The following is a 16,939-nucleotide window of genomic DNA, read 5'->3' as shown; positions in this document are numbered from 1 at the left end:
TCACCATGTTTATTAGGAAAACTGCACGAATAGCCTCTATAATTTTTAGTCAAGTTGCAAACAAACCTTTCAAGAAGACATTGTTGCTGTATGGCTAACTTTCTAAAGATGCTAAATAAATTGAAGCCAGAAAATCATCCTTCGTTGGGGAAAAAGCTAGAAAAAAGCGCCCGAATGAATTGTGCTCCGTAAACACATGCAGAAGGACAAACTCCATAGAAAACAGCACAGGTTGTAGCGTGAAAGCTAAAACTGCTGTTTGACTTGAATTCCAAGAACATTTCATGACATTCTACAAGAAAATAGCAGTTTGGGAAGGATACCGCCACTAAACCGAAAAGAACGTGAGCAATAAAATCTTTATTCTGCATTCCTTGGAAACATTTTCTCGTTGTTTCAGAGCTAATAATTTGCGACGCTATTTAACAGACAGAATACAGTGACCAGACTTTTCAGGTTGGATGATGCGGAATATTAGGTCTGTTGCGAATATCCGGATACAACGAAACGTTCCTTTGAAAATACAAATACGAATAATATTCTAAACTTCGCTCACCCTTATAATTATTGGGGGGGGAGGGGGGGGTAACCGGTTGCAAGGTGTGGTTACGAACGCAAATTTTCGGAGTTCTGCCCCAAAATTTGTATACCCGCGACGTTATTGTAGATACAAACTTCTTTCAATTTCGGCGACTATCGGAACCTATGTTTTAGAACACGTAGGTATAACAGGGAACATGCAGTGCGATTTATACGTGGAGCTTGTACTGAAGTTTTTGTTTATAACTAGGTATGGCTTGCGTGTTATCTGTCGGAAAAGATAACGTAACGTCCCCGCAGTGGTAGGTTGCCAAAAGCCTGCTGAGAAAACAACTTTCACTCGCAGGTACCCGAAGCTTGCTGTCAACGCACAACTGTCATATTCCCCTCTGCAATGCCCCCTGGCCTTGAAGGTAATACAAATAAATATTGAGAACCCTGACAGGGCACCGGGCAAAGCACCAGTGGTGGCAACCTCAAATTTTTTGGCCTCTACAACAGCTCAACATGTCAATGAAAACGACAAGGAACCTCAGATATAACTCCCAGTCATACGCCAGCAATGACGAGCTGCAGCGCGTCGTGAACCCCAAAGCCATGGAATCAATCAACATGGCGTTTGCGACCTGCTAACAGCGAGAGCCAGAAATTCTTGGACATAGGCTGCGGTACTGGAGACTTTACCAGGGATTGCCTACTGCCGAGATGTCGACCCTGTCGAAGACTAGTCGCGGTAGACACGTCCGAAGAGATGCTCTCGTACGCTCGCGCAAACAGCGGGCACCCCAAGATCTAGTACGATTACCTCAACGTCGGCGACGATGTTGGCGACTTCATCGAAAAGTATGGAAGATTCAACCGTGTGTACTCTTTCTTTTTCCTCAACTGGCTCAAGGACCAGGCGGAGGCCATGAAGAGCGTGTCTAGACTGCTGACGCCTTCCGGAGAGTGTCTACTGATGTTCCCCGCCTGGTCACCCACGAGGCAGTTGTGGAGGAAGCTGGCACAGCTCGATCATTGGAAAAAGTTCTAGAACGTAAGTTATATCACCATTGACCATCAGCCAGCATTGCACGTTTTTGTTCATATCCCCTTCAGTTAATAATTATGACGCACTGTGACCAAATGAGTTAAAGTTCCATAATACTATTCCAACGTGCCGCAGACGCCGATTGAAAAAAAAAACATCAAGATGGTAGAATTATCGTGTGCGCAGTTTCTACTTTCAGTTTCTACTTTCATAGTAATTACGGAGCAAATAAATTTTAGTTCAGCGTAGTCTCACTGATGGCTCACGCTAACTTTATAAAGAAAGATTTAAGCCACCGGGACAAACCACATGCACGAGTTACTTATTCGCTGTTTGCATTACGAGAAAAAGAAAACTACTCCGTCGCCATTGCAGGTCGCGTCGATCTTTTCGTCAAACTTCGTAGTGCCTCTAGTAATGTTGTCTTCTGCAGTAATGGATGTGTTTCCAAGCTCGCCGTAAATGGCAATTGCATCACGGGCGTTCACACGCAAGAAATAGAAAATTCTCAATAAGTGAAACGCCACCTCGTCCGCGGTGGGTACATAGTAACTGCACCGATGCCGGAGTCCCGTCTGGGATGGATGTGGTGGCCGTCAACAGCCACGTGTGCTGCAAAGACCCTTTCTTGCGTTTGTTAGCAGCCACGGATCGCTCGGGCAACCCAGTATACTCTTTCCTGCGGTTGTTAGAAGCCATCGCTCGGTGCTAGCCAATATAAACGTGCATGACAAAGTAAAAGTTAATAAAGCGTAGTTTTCTGAGCCTTGTATCAGAAAGTTGGTGCTTACACGGTAAGCGCGCGGCAAACCACTTCAGCGCAGATCGACGCTCACTTCGTCTCGCAGCCTCACTTTAGCGCGAGCAACGAGCGATCTGTTGAAAGCCCAGTGTGAAAACCAGGCGCACACCAATCTGTGCTCGGAAATGGGAGCGCAAGCACGTAGCGAGCCGCGCCAATTCAACCCAGAGCAAAAAAAAAAAAAAAAAGAGGGCGAGCGTCCCCTCCTGGTATAAAGCGAAATCTATTAAACTACCAATTAGTCTAATACACATTCGGTGTACATCTTGTAAACTTTAAAATGCTTACAACCCACATTATTGTGATTAATATAATTGTACTAAATGCACGTATTTTATAACTTGCTTGTGCCTGTAATGCACTCGGTGGAACGACAAACAAGTGAAAGAAGGCACGACCATGCACTGACCATATCATCACGTGAGCCCCAGTTTGTCGACCGGCAATATGGCAACGCCCACGGGATGATAGCCACTCAAAGTGAATATAGATAAACAAATGAAACTGGAGGCGTGCCGACGGACCAACTTTGTGTTGTTACCATTAGTTCTTTCATTTTGGGGCGTCACCAGAGCTCGTGAAGATTCCGAGTTTCGCCAAACTCGGCGCATCCTGCATAGCACCCCTGGTTTCCAAGTATTGTAAGTTTTATAGAAATCAAGAGTAACAACTGCACCATCAACAGCCGAAACAGTTTTAGCTATGCTAACGAACATTTCACACTGCCGCTTGAAGTTTGGTGTGGTCATGCACAAATCCTATGAAAACACTTAACCCATCGAGATGTCAATGCTGTAAAAAAATTTTCGAAACGCCTCCCTTCCGGTGCAATGCAAAGCATAAACCGCTCTCGCGTCGACTCGATAACTCTGCGCAGTACTTCTGGATGGATGCTCGCACAGGGAGGTATTATCCTGTGCTTCATATCATTGACATCTCTGGGCTCTGTTGCACAAACTTGATCTTTAACGAAGCCCGAAAGAAAAATGTCGAGCGGAGAAAGGCCATGGGGATTTCGGCGGCCAAAACACCGCTCCTGCACGCCCGATCCACTGCCGTGGAAAACGTGTGTCCAACCACGGTCGGGCTCGACTGGCGCGCGCGCTCGATTCTTACGGCCTTCTCACCCGTCGGGGAAACAATGGGATAGTTTCTCAGCACGTTTCGCCACCCGTCGGTGGTAGGGGCGCTGCGACCCTGACCCTTCCTCCCCTGCTCCGCGTACAAGCGCTTGCCTTCGCGCTCGCACGATCGCTTTCCCGCGCATTTTCTTCGGTGCTCTTTCATTGTCGTTCAGTATGAAGTAATTTGTGGGCTCCTGAAGACGGTCGTACAGCCTTAGTACGCGCGGCCACAGCCCAGACTTGGCGCTGTTCATTGCACATCGGTATATAACTGCTGTGTGATGGTGTATTGCTGTCTTCCGTATTCGCAAGTCCCGTTCCGGGAAAACACCCGATGTTTCTTTTGACCAGTTCCCAAGCAATGAGTTTCTAGCCCGAGTTTCTAGCGCTTTTGGACAAGATATTTGGACAAGATAGCATCAAATAATAAAGGGCAATTATAAGATGGACATAACAAAGATCCTAGCCTTCTCCTCCAGATACGCTACTCGGCAAATACATAATTTCTCTATAAGTCCTTTTTCCTCATGCAGCAACCTCTTTCAAGTATTCTATTTTTCCGTGCAGAGTGGTTCACTGGAACCAGCTAAAAAATGACGTCGTCTCTGCGCCAGCATTAACTTCCTTTTTATCATGTTTACAGTGACATTATTTTGTTTGTGCCATGTTTGCAGTGACAGTGTTTAAATTCTTTAGAGTAACGTTGCGTGTGCCCAACCTGTACGCTTTGTATTTATTCAAATAACAGTTTTCTTTATTAACCTGTGCATTTTCTGTACATACCAATGTATTCGTTATGCTTGTACCACCCTGCTAAAATCACCGCATGGTGATTGCAGTATTTATAAAATAAAAATAAATAAATAATAGCGTTTTTTTTTCGATAAAGCCATGAACACCTGCCACGCAGGAATGTACTAAAAGTACTCGAAAGAGCAGTCCAGCCCTATAATTTCAACGCGTTCCCATCTTGAGCTGCCCTGAAGGTGTTGACGGCAGTCATGCGATACGATCCGCAAACCTAATTGCCGAGAAGTTTCTGAGGATACTCCTTGTAAATCAGACAAACAAACTGACTGAAGAAAACGACAAGCCTTCGGCCTATGTACACAAGCCGCCAAGGAAACACTTTAGATTGTAATTGTGAATAAGACACATTTGTGAGCTACTGTATCCACAAGAATTTTAACCTGAAAGTATGGCAAGCATTGTAAGTGCATACGAGCAATAAATATTTATTTTCATTCCTCAAAATGCATTTGATGGCGGAGAGCTTTTCTCCCGGCGCATGCATCCCCAGTGAATTTAAAGAAGCTCGATGTATTAATACAGTTACACTGCATCAATTTATAAGAAGCCTAGATGAACCATTTACGCGTCCTCTACAATTAGGCGACTTGTTCTTGAGTGCACGGTGAGGTAAGAAGCGCGCCCGACCCAATCTTCCAGCGTTGCGCGCGCTGCACAGATCGGCTGGGAGCAGCTGATGACGATGATGATGATGATGATGATGATGATGATTTATTGGCATCCCCTTTGAAACGGGGCGGCGACAAATAGTCACCTAGCCTGCTTGATTCAATCAGGTATACTATACATGGTCTTTATCTAGCATTTTTGTATACCTCTCACTATTATTTTTCTTTTTCAAAAATTTACCTTGTGCCGCTGATTATGATTTTAAGAGATCAGGTCGTATCCATCTTTTCCCTGCTTTTTTTCCACCAGTACTCCAATCGTCTCTTGCTGATCTCTACGGCTGATCTATTTATGTTTCCTTCCACTTTGAAACCAAGCGCTTCTGGGAGTTCCACGTTACCTACGGTTCTCGCTGGGAGGATCCCGTCGCATTCCATCAGGATGTGCTGAGTGGTTTCTGGATCTTTACTGCAGCATGCACATGTCTCATCTAGTTCCGAAAATTTGTTCCGATATGTTGAGCAGGGTGGGGTCGCAGCGCCCCCCTCCAAGCATCGGCGATAGGCATGAACTAGCCCCGATGCGAAGGCCGTAAGGCGCGAGCGCGCGCGCCAGTCGAGCCCGGCCGGGGTCCAGCCAGCTCTTTGCCATGGTGGAGAAATGTGGTGGTGCTCCGTTGTGCTGGAACCACACTTGGCCCAGGTCATTCAGCAAAAGATTGGAGACAAACTCGTCGCCGACAACACCTAACATTTCTTCCCCTTGCACATCTTTCCGTTCAAGTGGCCCTCAAAAATGTAAGGCCCAATTATCCTGTCGCCCAGTATGCCACACCGCACATTCACACACCAGCGAACTTGATGATTGTGCTGCCACAGCCAGTGTGGATTTTCTTGTGACCAATAATGCGCGTTGTGAATATTCAGCCTCAATGCGGCAAACCCGAGCTTCATCTGACCAAATTATTTTGTGTAAGAAGTCATTTTCTTCAACAATTTTGATCAGGCCCCAATTGTAGAAGTCAACCCGCCTTTCAAAGTCCGCCTCACTTGAGTCCTTGTGATGGCAAACATGATAGGGATGGAACTTATGCTTTCTTAGCACATATGAGACTGTTCCAACGCTGCGACCGCATTGAGCGGCAATCTATCGGATGCTGAGTATTGGCATCGACGTTATGCACGCGACAATGGCGGTTTTAAAGTCTTCGTCGACGATTGTCTTCCTAGTCTGTATCGGAAGATGGACTGACCCTGTTGTGCGAAAGCGCCGAAACACGTTGATGAAGGTAGGCCTAGTTGGAAGGGGATGGTGTTGGTGGCCAGCCGCGTACATGCGCATTGCCAATGAAGCGTTGCCATTCACCTCAGTGATTGCAAGAACCACGTCTATTTTTCCTTCTGTAGAATACCTCGTCCCGCCAGGATATGGATTAGCAAGAGACTCCACGTGGATAATCTCCTCCTCCTTTGACTTTGCCGGTTCAGTCTCTCTATACGGTGTTATGTGCCACTGAGACAACTTAGGGTACGCGTTGCTTATTATTGATAATAAGCAATAATGGTAATTCGGCACTGGACGTTTGCCATGGAATTCCAAAAAGGAAAGTTTGGCATTCGTGTTCTTTCCCATTTACTAACATTTTACTGCATAATTATTGAAACTATCGCTCAGAAACCGAACACTTATCAATACAAATAGATTCCGCGTTTCTTTTTAGTCTCCCTATAAGTCGCGTCCACATATGAGGGCAACGTTACAAGTGTGAGTATATGTTACGTAATTTATGAAATCAGTATGGTACAACACGAACAAAGCATTGTTGCTTCCCTTTAATGATCCTGTAATGCATGTAAAAACTACGCTTTTTTACGTCGAGGCTACATCTGAGGGCTACCCGAGATCTATAGTGATGGCATTATATATTTGTAAAATTCGTTCTGCGGAATGACGCAAGGTAAATGAAGTGTCATGAAAGTAAAATTTGTCATTCAACCGAGTGTAGCTTGAATCTATAAAGGAAACGTACACGCGTTTCACAGGAAGAAAAGCTTCACAGATGAGGGAAGATTCCCGGACCTGGACCAGGATAAATATTTGCTCAACGGCAAAGCTGTCTTTTTATGAAACACGTGTAGGATTCCTTCATAGATTCATGCTACATTCGGGTGCATGACAATTTTCCCTCTCATTATATATTTATATATACCGGGTGTTCAAAATTAAGCTTTATGGAATTTTCAAAAATCACCTGTAGCATGTAGCATAATTCTTATCGTTGAGCTGGGTAATTCAAAGAGGCGGACATTAGTAGCACGAGAAATCGAAACACATATTCAACTTATAAGCAAAAATTCACTAATTAACTTCTTAGTTAATTACTTTACGACATATATTGGAATTTACGAATTGTAGCCGGCGAGCTTGTCAGGAGTATCCACTTGGAATGAATTTCCAGAATGACACCAGTTTGGAGATATGCGCCATAAAACTCGCCGTAAAAATGCAATGCTGTTCCACTTACTTTTTTACCAAAATGCTGTTTTATACATTGAAGCACAAAAGTAATTGGAACGCCCATGTACTTCGTCCCCCACTTTGGGAAATAATATCTCGAAACTGGTGTCATCCTGGAACTTCATTTAAAGTGGATACTTCTTACAAACTCAGAGGCTACAGTTCGTAAATTGCAATATGTGTGGCAAAGTAATTACCTAAGAAGTTAATTAGTCATTTTTTGGTTATGCGTTTCGATTTCTCGTGATACTAATGACCGCCTCTTCGAATAACCCAGCTCAACGATAATAATTACTCTACCTGCCGCCGGCGATTTTTCAAAATTCCGTAAAGCTTAATTTTGAACACCCGGTATATGAAACATGTACAAAAAGTTAAATCCCATACTGGGCACAAATAAAAAAAAAGCTCACCTGAATGTGCAGACTGGATCCTTGTCTAGATTTCTTGACGGCCAGGCTAAAACAGGTAGTTTTAAAATGATCTACAAAAAGCAATGTCAATTGAGTTAGTGGGGCCCTAACTGCCGAGTATCGTATATTTGAGCTTAAAGAGCACTCAGACAGGGAGTACATAAGGAGGCCATATGGAGGCAGGGAGGAAATGTGGAAGCCACAGGCAGGGCCTACAGCTGCTAGCATGGTGGCCTCTGTATAGGCCATGGAGGCATGAAGGCCTCTGCTAACAGCCTCCAGCTGTTACCTTCACGTTAACCGCTGTGAGAATGTCGGTACGGGGAAAGCATCCCTTGTTATTATAATGAAGAAATGAAGAGAATTACATCCCGGGCTGAGCGGGCTGAGTTCATTCGCGGCTGCAACGAGTGTCAGCGACGAAAAAAAAACACCGCATCCTGCCGCAGGTTCATAGAATCATTACAGCCCCTTCATTGCCCAGAAGGCCCATTCGACCACGTTAGAATTGACCTTTATGGACCTTTACCTTTGACCACAGCGGGAAACCGATGGGCTATCGTTGCAGTCGACCACCTTACCCGATACGCCGAAACCGCGGCTCTTCCCACGGCGACAGCACAGGACGTCGCCTCTTTAATCCTCAATCGTTGTGTGCTTCGACACGGTCCTCCTCGCGAACTCCTCAGTGACCGTGGCCGCGTATTTCTCTCCGATGTATTTCAAAGCACTTCTCCACCAGTTCAGTATTGTACATCGGACGTGTACTGCCTGCCACCCTCAGACGAATGGGTCTGACTGAGCGGTTTAATCGGACACTGGGCGACATGCTTGCGACACATGTTGCATCTGATCAAACAAACTGGGACCCGGTTCTTCCATTTGCGACATACGCGCATAACACCTCTACGCAAGTCGCAACCGGGTTTTGCCCCTTCTTCCTTCTGTACGGTCGACAGCCGTCGCGCTCTGTCGACACGTTGCTGCCAAACGCACCAGATGCCTCAGAGTGCACGCCCGTGTCGGAAGCCGCCCATTACGCTGCAGATTGCCGACAACTAGCCAAGCGTTTTACTACGACCGACTAACAACGCTAGAAAAATGCCCGCGATGACGACCACCCTCCTGTCGCAACATTCGCTCCTGGAGCACTTGTCTGGCTTCGTGTACCGCCCTGCGCTCCTGGCTTGTCATCCAAACTGCTTTCAAATTATCATGGTCCCTACCGCGTCGTCGAGCGTACCTCGCCCGTAAACTACGTCACTGAACCTCTTACGCCGCCGGGCGTCCATCGTCGACGTGGACGTGATGCTGGTCACGTAGACCGCCTCAAGCCGCACTTCGACCCTCTTGTCCCCGCCTGTTAGATCGTCAGGATGGCTAAACCTTTCTCGACGGGGGCAATTATAATGAAGAGAATGACATCCCCGGCTGAGCGATCATCATCACGAGGAGACGGCACGAGTTAGGCGTTCGAACACCACCATCTTGTTCTCCCTGCGTGCTGTTCCGAGCTACCGCCTGTTTGGTGGACTCGCCCAATAAACCTCTTTCCATTATTAACTTGCTCCGATTATTTCATTGGTGGTTCCCGTTCGACTCAATGCCATTTCGCTTAGGAGGTTGTTAGCACAGAGCGGAACAGTGCTTGCTTTGTTTGCTTGTCGACTAGTTTCAACAGCTTGACATCGATAAATTGTCCGAGCCAAGGGCGTCGCACTCTGGCCGATTTACGAAGTAGCGAACCGATCGTAAAGCAAGTGCGCCAGGGAGCGTTCGCTGTCCTTTCATAACATGCGAAGTCATTGACCTCTAAATGGAGAGAGAGAGAGATATCGAAACATCGAGGAAATAACTCTACGCTGGAAAGGTTAATATTTTTGGTTATAATCCTTGAAACATTTGTTACGGATAGGACAAATACAGCTCCGATAATATAGAAAAAAAAACAGCTAGACTGTATCAGGGACGCAGCCGAAGTGGTCTACCTGAAACGTCTTGTGCGTGCTATACAGACGGCGGGCGCATGGGCGGTACCATAGTTGCGCAATGGCAAATCCGGAATCGGAATGATTCATTCCACATTTTTGAAGACTCGCATTACAATGGGAAGGGAATGGCAGCGTCAGTCTGGCAGATGGAATGGGAATGTAATGAGAATCCTGGATTCCGGAATGGAGTTGGTATACTATGGTGATCGAATAGAATATACGCCTAAAGTTCCAAATTAGACTAAATTAAAGTGGGTCTGCTTAATAAATTTCTTAATTTTTGCTCAATACGGCTCTTTCGGTGACTACCTAAGAAAACTAAGTCTACTGCGGTAATTATAAAGAACGGTACTTTGCACATCCGACACTGCTGATGAACGGGAAAGTTTCATTCTTTGCACTGCTGAACAAGTCCATTTAGAGTGGAACTCTTAGTTAGAGTTAACTCCCTAACTTTTTGTTGAAACGTTCAGTAGGCTAGCTCCATGCATTTAGTGAACTACATAACAGGAGTTATCTTGCCGAGAATTTTTTTTTATCAAGAGCCTAGGCTTTATCTACGACAAAGGGATAAAGGCCAGAAACTGTCACGTGGCAAACGGCAGCCCCCTGTGTGAGTCCACGGGGATTTGGAAAGTGCTCCATGTTTTTTCGCCCACTGTTGTAAATCCAGAAGTCACTAACAGATAATGAGACAGGTGGGCTCTCCCAGTAAAAATTCAAATAAAAGTAAAAGTCATCAAAAGAGGAAAAGCCAAATAAAAGGCCGTATACTTCAGTCACTCGGTGGCAAATTATTTCGCTTACCCACTACGGGAAACACTGTGTAACAATACTTTATGCGTTTCATTGCTCGAATAATTATTAACTGAAGATATTACAGAAAACGATGCCCTGAAGAGATAAGAAGTCACAAAGCGTGTTTCTGTTTGTACGAAAAAATAGGACGTAAGGTAATTTCTTATATTTTTAAGAATAAAAAATGCTGTTTTATGTCGCTAGGCGCGCAAGCGCAAATTGTTCAAAATATAGAGAAAGCGTTTCATTTATTGCAATTGCAGAAATATAACGTACCAGCTGAATGACTCCAGGAGTGGGAATGTTCAAATTCTCACGTTTCCGAGGAGTTAAAAAGCAATGGAATCACGGTGATCTCCACTCTCCGGAATGGGGTGGGAAGGAAATGGAGAGCTCCACTCCGCGGCTCTGATGGGCACTAGGGTACACTATGACGTAACGAAATGCGAAAGTTACATTTATTCATGCGTTAGACAGCTAACAGGCCTTAACTTACGCTACAGCTTGTGGGCGTCTTACAGCATAATTTTGCCCCTATTCGGAATGCTGCCGTTTCTTTGGCAGAGGGTGTATAGACACTAGGGTAAAGAAATGACCCCGCCACTGGTGGCACCCGAAATGACCCTGCGCCACTCGAGCCCACCGCACTCGTCATGGTTGGGGCTCCCTCGCTTGACTCATCTCCTGCGGTTGCCCTGGAGCCGGATATGTTCCGCCGTGATCAAAGGGGCTGTAAATCCCTTTGTTTTGTTGTCCGAGCCTCTTTACGCTATTTCTGAACCCTACGTCCCTAACTTTGCGCTTCAATGTATGAAACACCGTTTTCCTCAAAACGTCAACTAGAACGCCCATGCATTTCGTCGGACACTTTGAAAATTATCTCGAAAATGGTTCAGTCCTGAGAATTAGTTCCAAGTCAATCCGCTATGCGAAGCGGCTATAATTCGTAGATTGAAAGATGTGCCGTAAAATAATTATTTGAAAAGATAATTAGTCCACTCATGTTAATTATTCAATTAGGCGTTTTGATTTCTGGTGGAAGTAATGGCCGCCTCATCGAGTAGTTCAGATCAAGGATTATAGTTGTGATATCTGCCACAGACAATTTTTAAAAATTTCGTGCAGCTGAAATTAAACACCCTGTATACTCATATGCATTATTTGTTCAACTCTTGTTCAACTCAAGTGGTCCACGTGGTGCGCCTTAAGTCGTTCTATCAGCGTTGACGTATTTTGGGACTTTCTTAAGTTTATTTCCTAATTGTGCTTTTATGTTTCGCTCTTCAGGGCCGGTATTTTGTAGCGATGCGTTATGCTTTATTCTATACTAGTCTTATCATCCACCGCTCACGGCCGGCTGATCGCGTTGATAGCGTGAGCGGACCGCCGCTCTGACCACTGACCAAGCGCGAAAAGCACGAAAAGGCATTAGCGTCGGAAAGGCATCGCTCCAAAATATCGGTCCTGTTGGTAGCACCGGGATGCTTTTTCAGAGGGGGGCATTGACGCCCATACTTCTTTATCTGTATCTGGTGAACGCATTTCACCCGCTAACAAATGTTAAACGTTATCGCTCGGCGCAGGACGCTCCTGCATGTATAGGAAGTTTCGCGAATGTCATCGATGGTTCTAAACGTTGTCTGTTGTCGACGAACCTCACATTATAAGATTTCATGCGCGCCACGAATTGTGTAGTAGTTTGCGGAAACCACCCGGGCACCAGCGATTGCACTAGAACCGTCGACGATTGATGCATAAAAGCCGACGCGCTTGACCGGCTGATCAGATTTCGACGATCGCCGACTGTTTTCGCCGCTATCGTTGGGCTTTAAGACGGTGGTCCCACTCCGGCGGCACGAGCCCCCCGTTTTCAGTACTATTGGAGTAACCGTGGCGGCTCTTTTACTTAGGATATAAAGTTGTGCTATATAAAATAAAAAGCTTAATTCTTGTACATTCCAACTATGCATAATATAAGGAAATTGATTAATGTGATTTAGAAATAAATGCTCAAGAACAAGCATGAGATACATGGTTTTTGCGAACTGTGTCTCAGTTGTGACCATATTTAGAAGAAACTACCGCACTTACTGCATTGCGGCTTGCTCTGTAGCTTTAGGACATATTTATCTAGTTCCTAGACGTAGCAAATTAATTTTTAATTTTTACTTTTTGGATAATTTGCTTTTGAAAATTGCCAAATATTGCAATCTTCTGTTGTAAACAGCCCGGCAACTACATGCTCAAGGAAGCTAAATTTTGGATAAAGTAGAGCTCAAGGAATTTCCATTTAGGACACAAAATTTCATTCATGTAACTTTATTATTTTTAAGGCGCAGCTTCGCAGCTTTATTACCTTCCCGCCAAACTGGGCAAAAATAAAACCAGAATTCTAAATATTGCTTATTTTCGGTCGTATTATTAGGAAAACTAATAAAGGTACACGAATGAAATTTTGTGTCCTAAATGGAAATTCCTTGAGCTCTACGTTATCCAAAATTTAGCTTCCTTGAGCATGTAGTTGCCGGGCTGTTTACAACAGAAGATTGCAATATTTGGCAATTTTCAAAAGCAAGTTATCCAAAAAGTAAAAATTAAAAATTAATTTGCTACGTCTAGGAACTAGATAAATATGTCCTAAAGCTACAGAGCAAGCCGCAATGCAGTAAGTGCGGTAGTTTCTTCTAAATATGGTCACAACTGAGACACAGTTCGCAAAAACCATGTATCTCATGCTTGTTCTTGAACATTTATTTCTAAATCACACCAATCAATTTCTTTATATTATATATAGTTGGAATCTACAAGAATTAGGATTTTTATGGTTTATACGACAACTTCATATCTTAAGTAGAAGAGCCGCCACGGTTGCTCCAGAATGTACTGAAAACGGGGGGCTCGTGCCGCCGGAGTGGGACCGCCGCCTTAAGTGTTTTTCCAATAAAAAGCTAGTTTCATCATCCGCAGCTTCGCTGCTCTGTTCTTCACCATCACTACTACGCGAAGCTAGAAATGCCATCTGTTTCTTTAATGTTATTTATGTACTCATTTGCATATTGGTGTATATATCACACATCAACTCGATCACGTATGTTCAAGTACAAAGAAATGCCTTCGTGTACTTTGTTTCTGTGACATTGAAAAATAGGTACGTACAGCCTAAGTGACCATTTCCTGAGAGCAGGAAGCCGAAGGGTGAGCTAATATAACAGCGGAGCTGTTTAAGCCGACCGTTCGTCCGTGCAGAACGTATAGAAAATGTGGGCCGATCTTTGCGGTTGTGCAGAAAGGGTCCAAGCGCAATGGCACATACCCCTGTGAACTAGCGAAGGTATTTAAGCCTTGCCCAAATACGTGGCCGATACCTTGCGATAGCCAATCGATAGCCCATGAATAGGTAATCGACAAATAATCAATAAATTCCGGAAAATGCTGGGGACGACTTGGTAGTGCTTAGCCTAGCCCAAATACGTGGCCAATACCTTGCAATAGCCAATCGAGAGCCCATAAATAGGTAATCGGTAATCGACAAATAATCAATAAATTCCGAAAAATGCTGGGGATGACTTGGTAGTGCTAGGTGCCCATCAGCTCCGCTGTTTCCTTAGCCTTGCGCGCCACTACCGCAAACTATATATACGCTAATTCTTTTTTTTTGTAGAACTGCAATCGCTAGCGAATAAAAGTATATACCAATCTGCCTGAAACTTGCAGGTTCTCATACTTCCCGACGTGGCAGGAACGCAAAATACAAGAAATCAAGGACGCATGCTCCGAGCTAAGTACAGTGGTGCATAAAGCGAGGAAACCGAAGCGAGCGAGAGCTGGCGCCGTTTTTAAAAAATTATTTTATGGTTTTATTCATACAGAAAACTATATGAGCCCTAAGGGCATTGTCCTTGTGGGGGTACATTTCCAACTACACAACTACGATGTCAAAACAGGGGAAACACATCAAACTAAGAATAAGATTAATTAGAACTGCATAAAGATACACCGGACACACGCGCCGTGCATGAGTTGTTCCTACTTGAGGCACACGTGTCATGATAAAAAAAAAGCGAGAAAGTTGAACCGCCAGACACATCGCTGATGATGAAGCTTTCCAGGCGTTCACCCTGTATCATATCAAGTTAATGTGGCGTTGAAGTACAGTGTGGAGAACAAGGTATCCGATGTGGTTGGTACGTCGTCGAGCACGTTGTTCCACTGAATTATAGTGCAGCCAACCTAAATAAAAGATTTTTTTAATGTAACGCAATACACCAATCCCGCGCGCTTCGCGCACCAAGAATAACGCAGCATGTCAGTCGGGTAACGCCTTCCATGCCCTGTAGGCACGCAGCACCAAGGACCTGTTGGACGAACACGCCTGGTGATGTACAAATGCAAACCATTGCTTTTAACTTCACTAGCATTAATGCAACTCTCAAAACGCTATCAAACTCAAAGCGCACTCACCAAGCTGTTGCTGCTCGGCAGACGTAGAAGGCACAATCCTACCCCCCCCCCCCTCCTCTCCCGTCAAGTGGTGTAACACTATAGACATGTCGTGCCGCCACATCTTGCACGCTCGGTCGCTCGCTTCTTCACCAAAGAGCAGACACTGCAGAACGCTTGCTCTAGTACTGCTACAGTGGAGTCCAGAATTGTTGGGGCAGGCGGCGGGAAAACTGTGCATGCGTATTGTGCGAGGTCTCACAATTTTAGTTCCAGGCATTGCACACTTATGGTCCAAACTATACTTTCTCCCTCATCATATCGTTGAGTTTGTCACGTTGCTACCTGGAGGGAAATCTGGTTCCACCGTTCTGCTAGAGCTCTACAATGAGTCTTGGCGAGATGGCACGCTCCCGACAAGCTGGAAGACCAGTCGCCTGGTTCCACTACTGAAGCCTGGCAAATCGCCATTGGAGTTCTCATCGTTTCGCCCGATCGCTTTGGCTAGTTCTGTGGGCAAAGTAATGGAGAGAATGATCCTAGGAAGCCTGGAGTGGTACCTAGAGTATCACAAAATTTACCCAGAGGCTATGACGGGATTTCGACGTGGTCGATCATCAATAGATAACGTCGTCGACCTAGTCACCTGCGTTTAGCACGAAAAATTCCGAAAGCGTCTTTGTGCTTCTTTGTTTCTCGAGGTGAAAGGGGCATGTGACAACATTACACATGAAGCCATACTTGCTGCTCTCGAAGAGGTAGGTGTGGGTGGCCGGATGTTTCAATGGACACGTGACTACCTCTCCATGCAATCCTTTTTTGTGAACACTGAGGACGGCCACACCTCTCTACATTACAGCTACCACGGCGTCCCCCAGGGCGGTGTACTAAGCCCTGTGCTGTTCAATCTTACTCTCCTTTCTCTCCTTGAGCACCTGCCAAGCACAGTTGAACCAAATATCAATTTGACGATACTTGGAAACCAGAAAAAAGAAGAGCTGTCATCACCAGCCCTTAAACAGCTAGCCTTGCTTCTGTTGTACGAGAAGTATCAAGACTCTGCCCGATGGATCCGTCGGACGGGTCCGTCGGACGGGTCCGTCCTGCTGAACAGCTCTACCGCGGCAGTTGGGAAATCAACGATGGACACAACTATTAAATTCAAGACGTTTCACGTCACAACACTGACGGCAGCAGAGCTCGCAGCGCGTTGTGCCGCGCTCCAATTCATTAGTGATCAAGTGACACACAAATGAACAATTTTCTGCGATTCAAAGGCGGCTCTGCCGTCTCTACTATCACCTTTACGCCGCGCTCCACACGAGCAGCTTTTCTTTGAGATTGCCCGGCAATACACAATCTGACTGAGATAGCGCAAAAAATAACTTTTCAGTGGTTTTGAAGTCACTGCGGAATTATCGGCAATGAACGGGCCGGTCAAGCCGCCCGCACATCTCATAAAGAAGATCATCAACGACACATACCACTTTCTAGGACTGACGCTGCACGGAAGCTCCGCGTGCTTGCTCGCCAACGCACAAGAATCACAATGGAATGAATCGCACTTCAAGCATGCTCGCTTGTACTCTCTGGACCCAACCCTAAGCCTTCGAGCACCAAAAGGCTTCGCCGAGGTGACGCAACTCTTTTGTGCAGATTATGGTGGCGCGTTGCGGTTACCAACGCCTGCATAGGAATGGCCCACAGCGCCGCCTGTGACCACTGCGAAAATCAAGAATCGATTGTACATATTTTGTGCGACTGCCCGCAGTACAGTGCGCAGAGACATTCTCTTACCAACGCGTTCAACCAATTGGATGACGGGTCTCTGTCGGAAGAAAAAATTCTCCACCACACACAGGACT

General features: G+C 45.4%; 1 pseudogene; it reads left to right on the top strand.

The window, feature by feature from the left end:
• The first annotated feature begins 1,024 nt into the window (after positions 1-1,024).
• Positions 1,025-1,573, top strand: LOC119463824 (juvenile hormone acid O-methyltransferase-like; annotated as a pseudogene).
• Positions 1,574-16,939: the final 15,366 nt, after the last annotated feature.

Source organism: Dermacentor silvarum, chromosome 9 (assembly GCF_013339745.2).
Source record: "Dermacentor silvarum isolate Dsil-2018 chromosome 9, BIME_Dsil_1.4, whole genome shotgun sequence".
Lineage (NCBI taxonomy): Eukaryota > Metazoa > Arthropoda > Arachnida > Ixodida > Ixodidae > Dermacentor > Dermacentor silvarum.
This window is presented reverse-complemented; position numbering and strand designations above follow the sequence as displayed.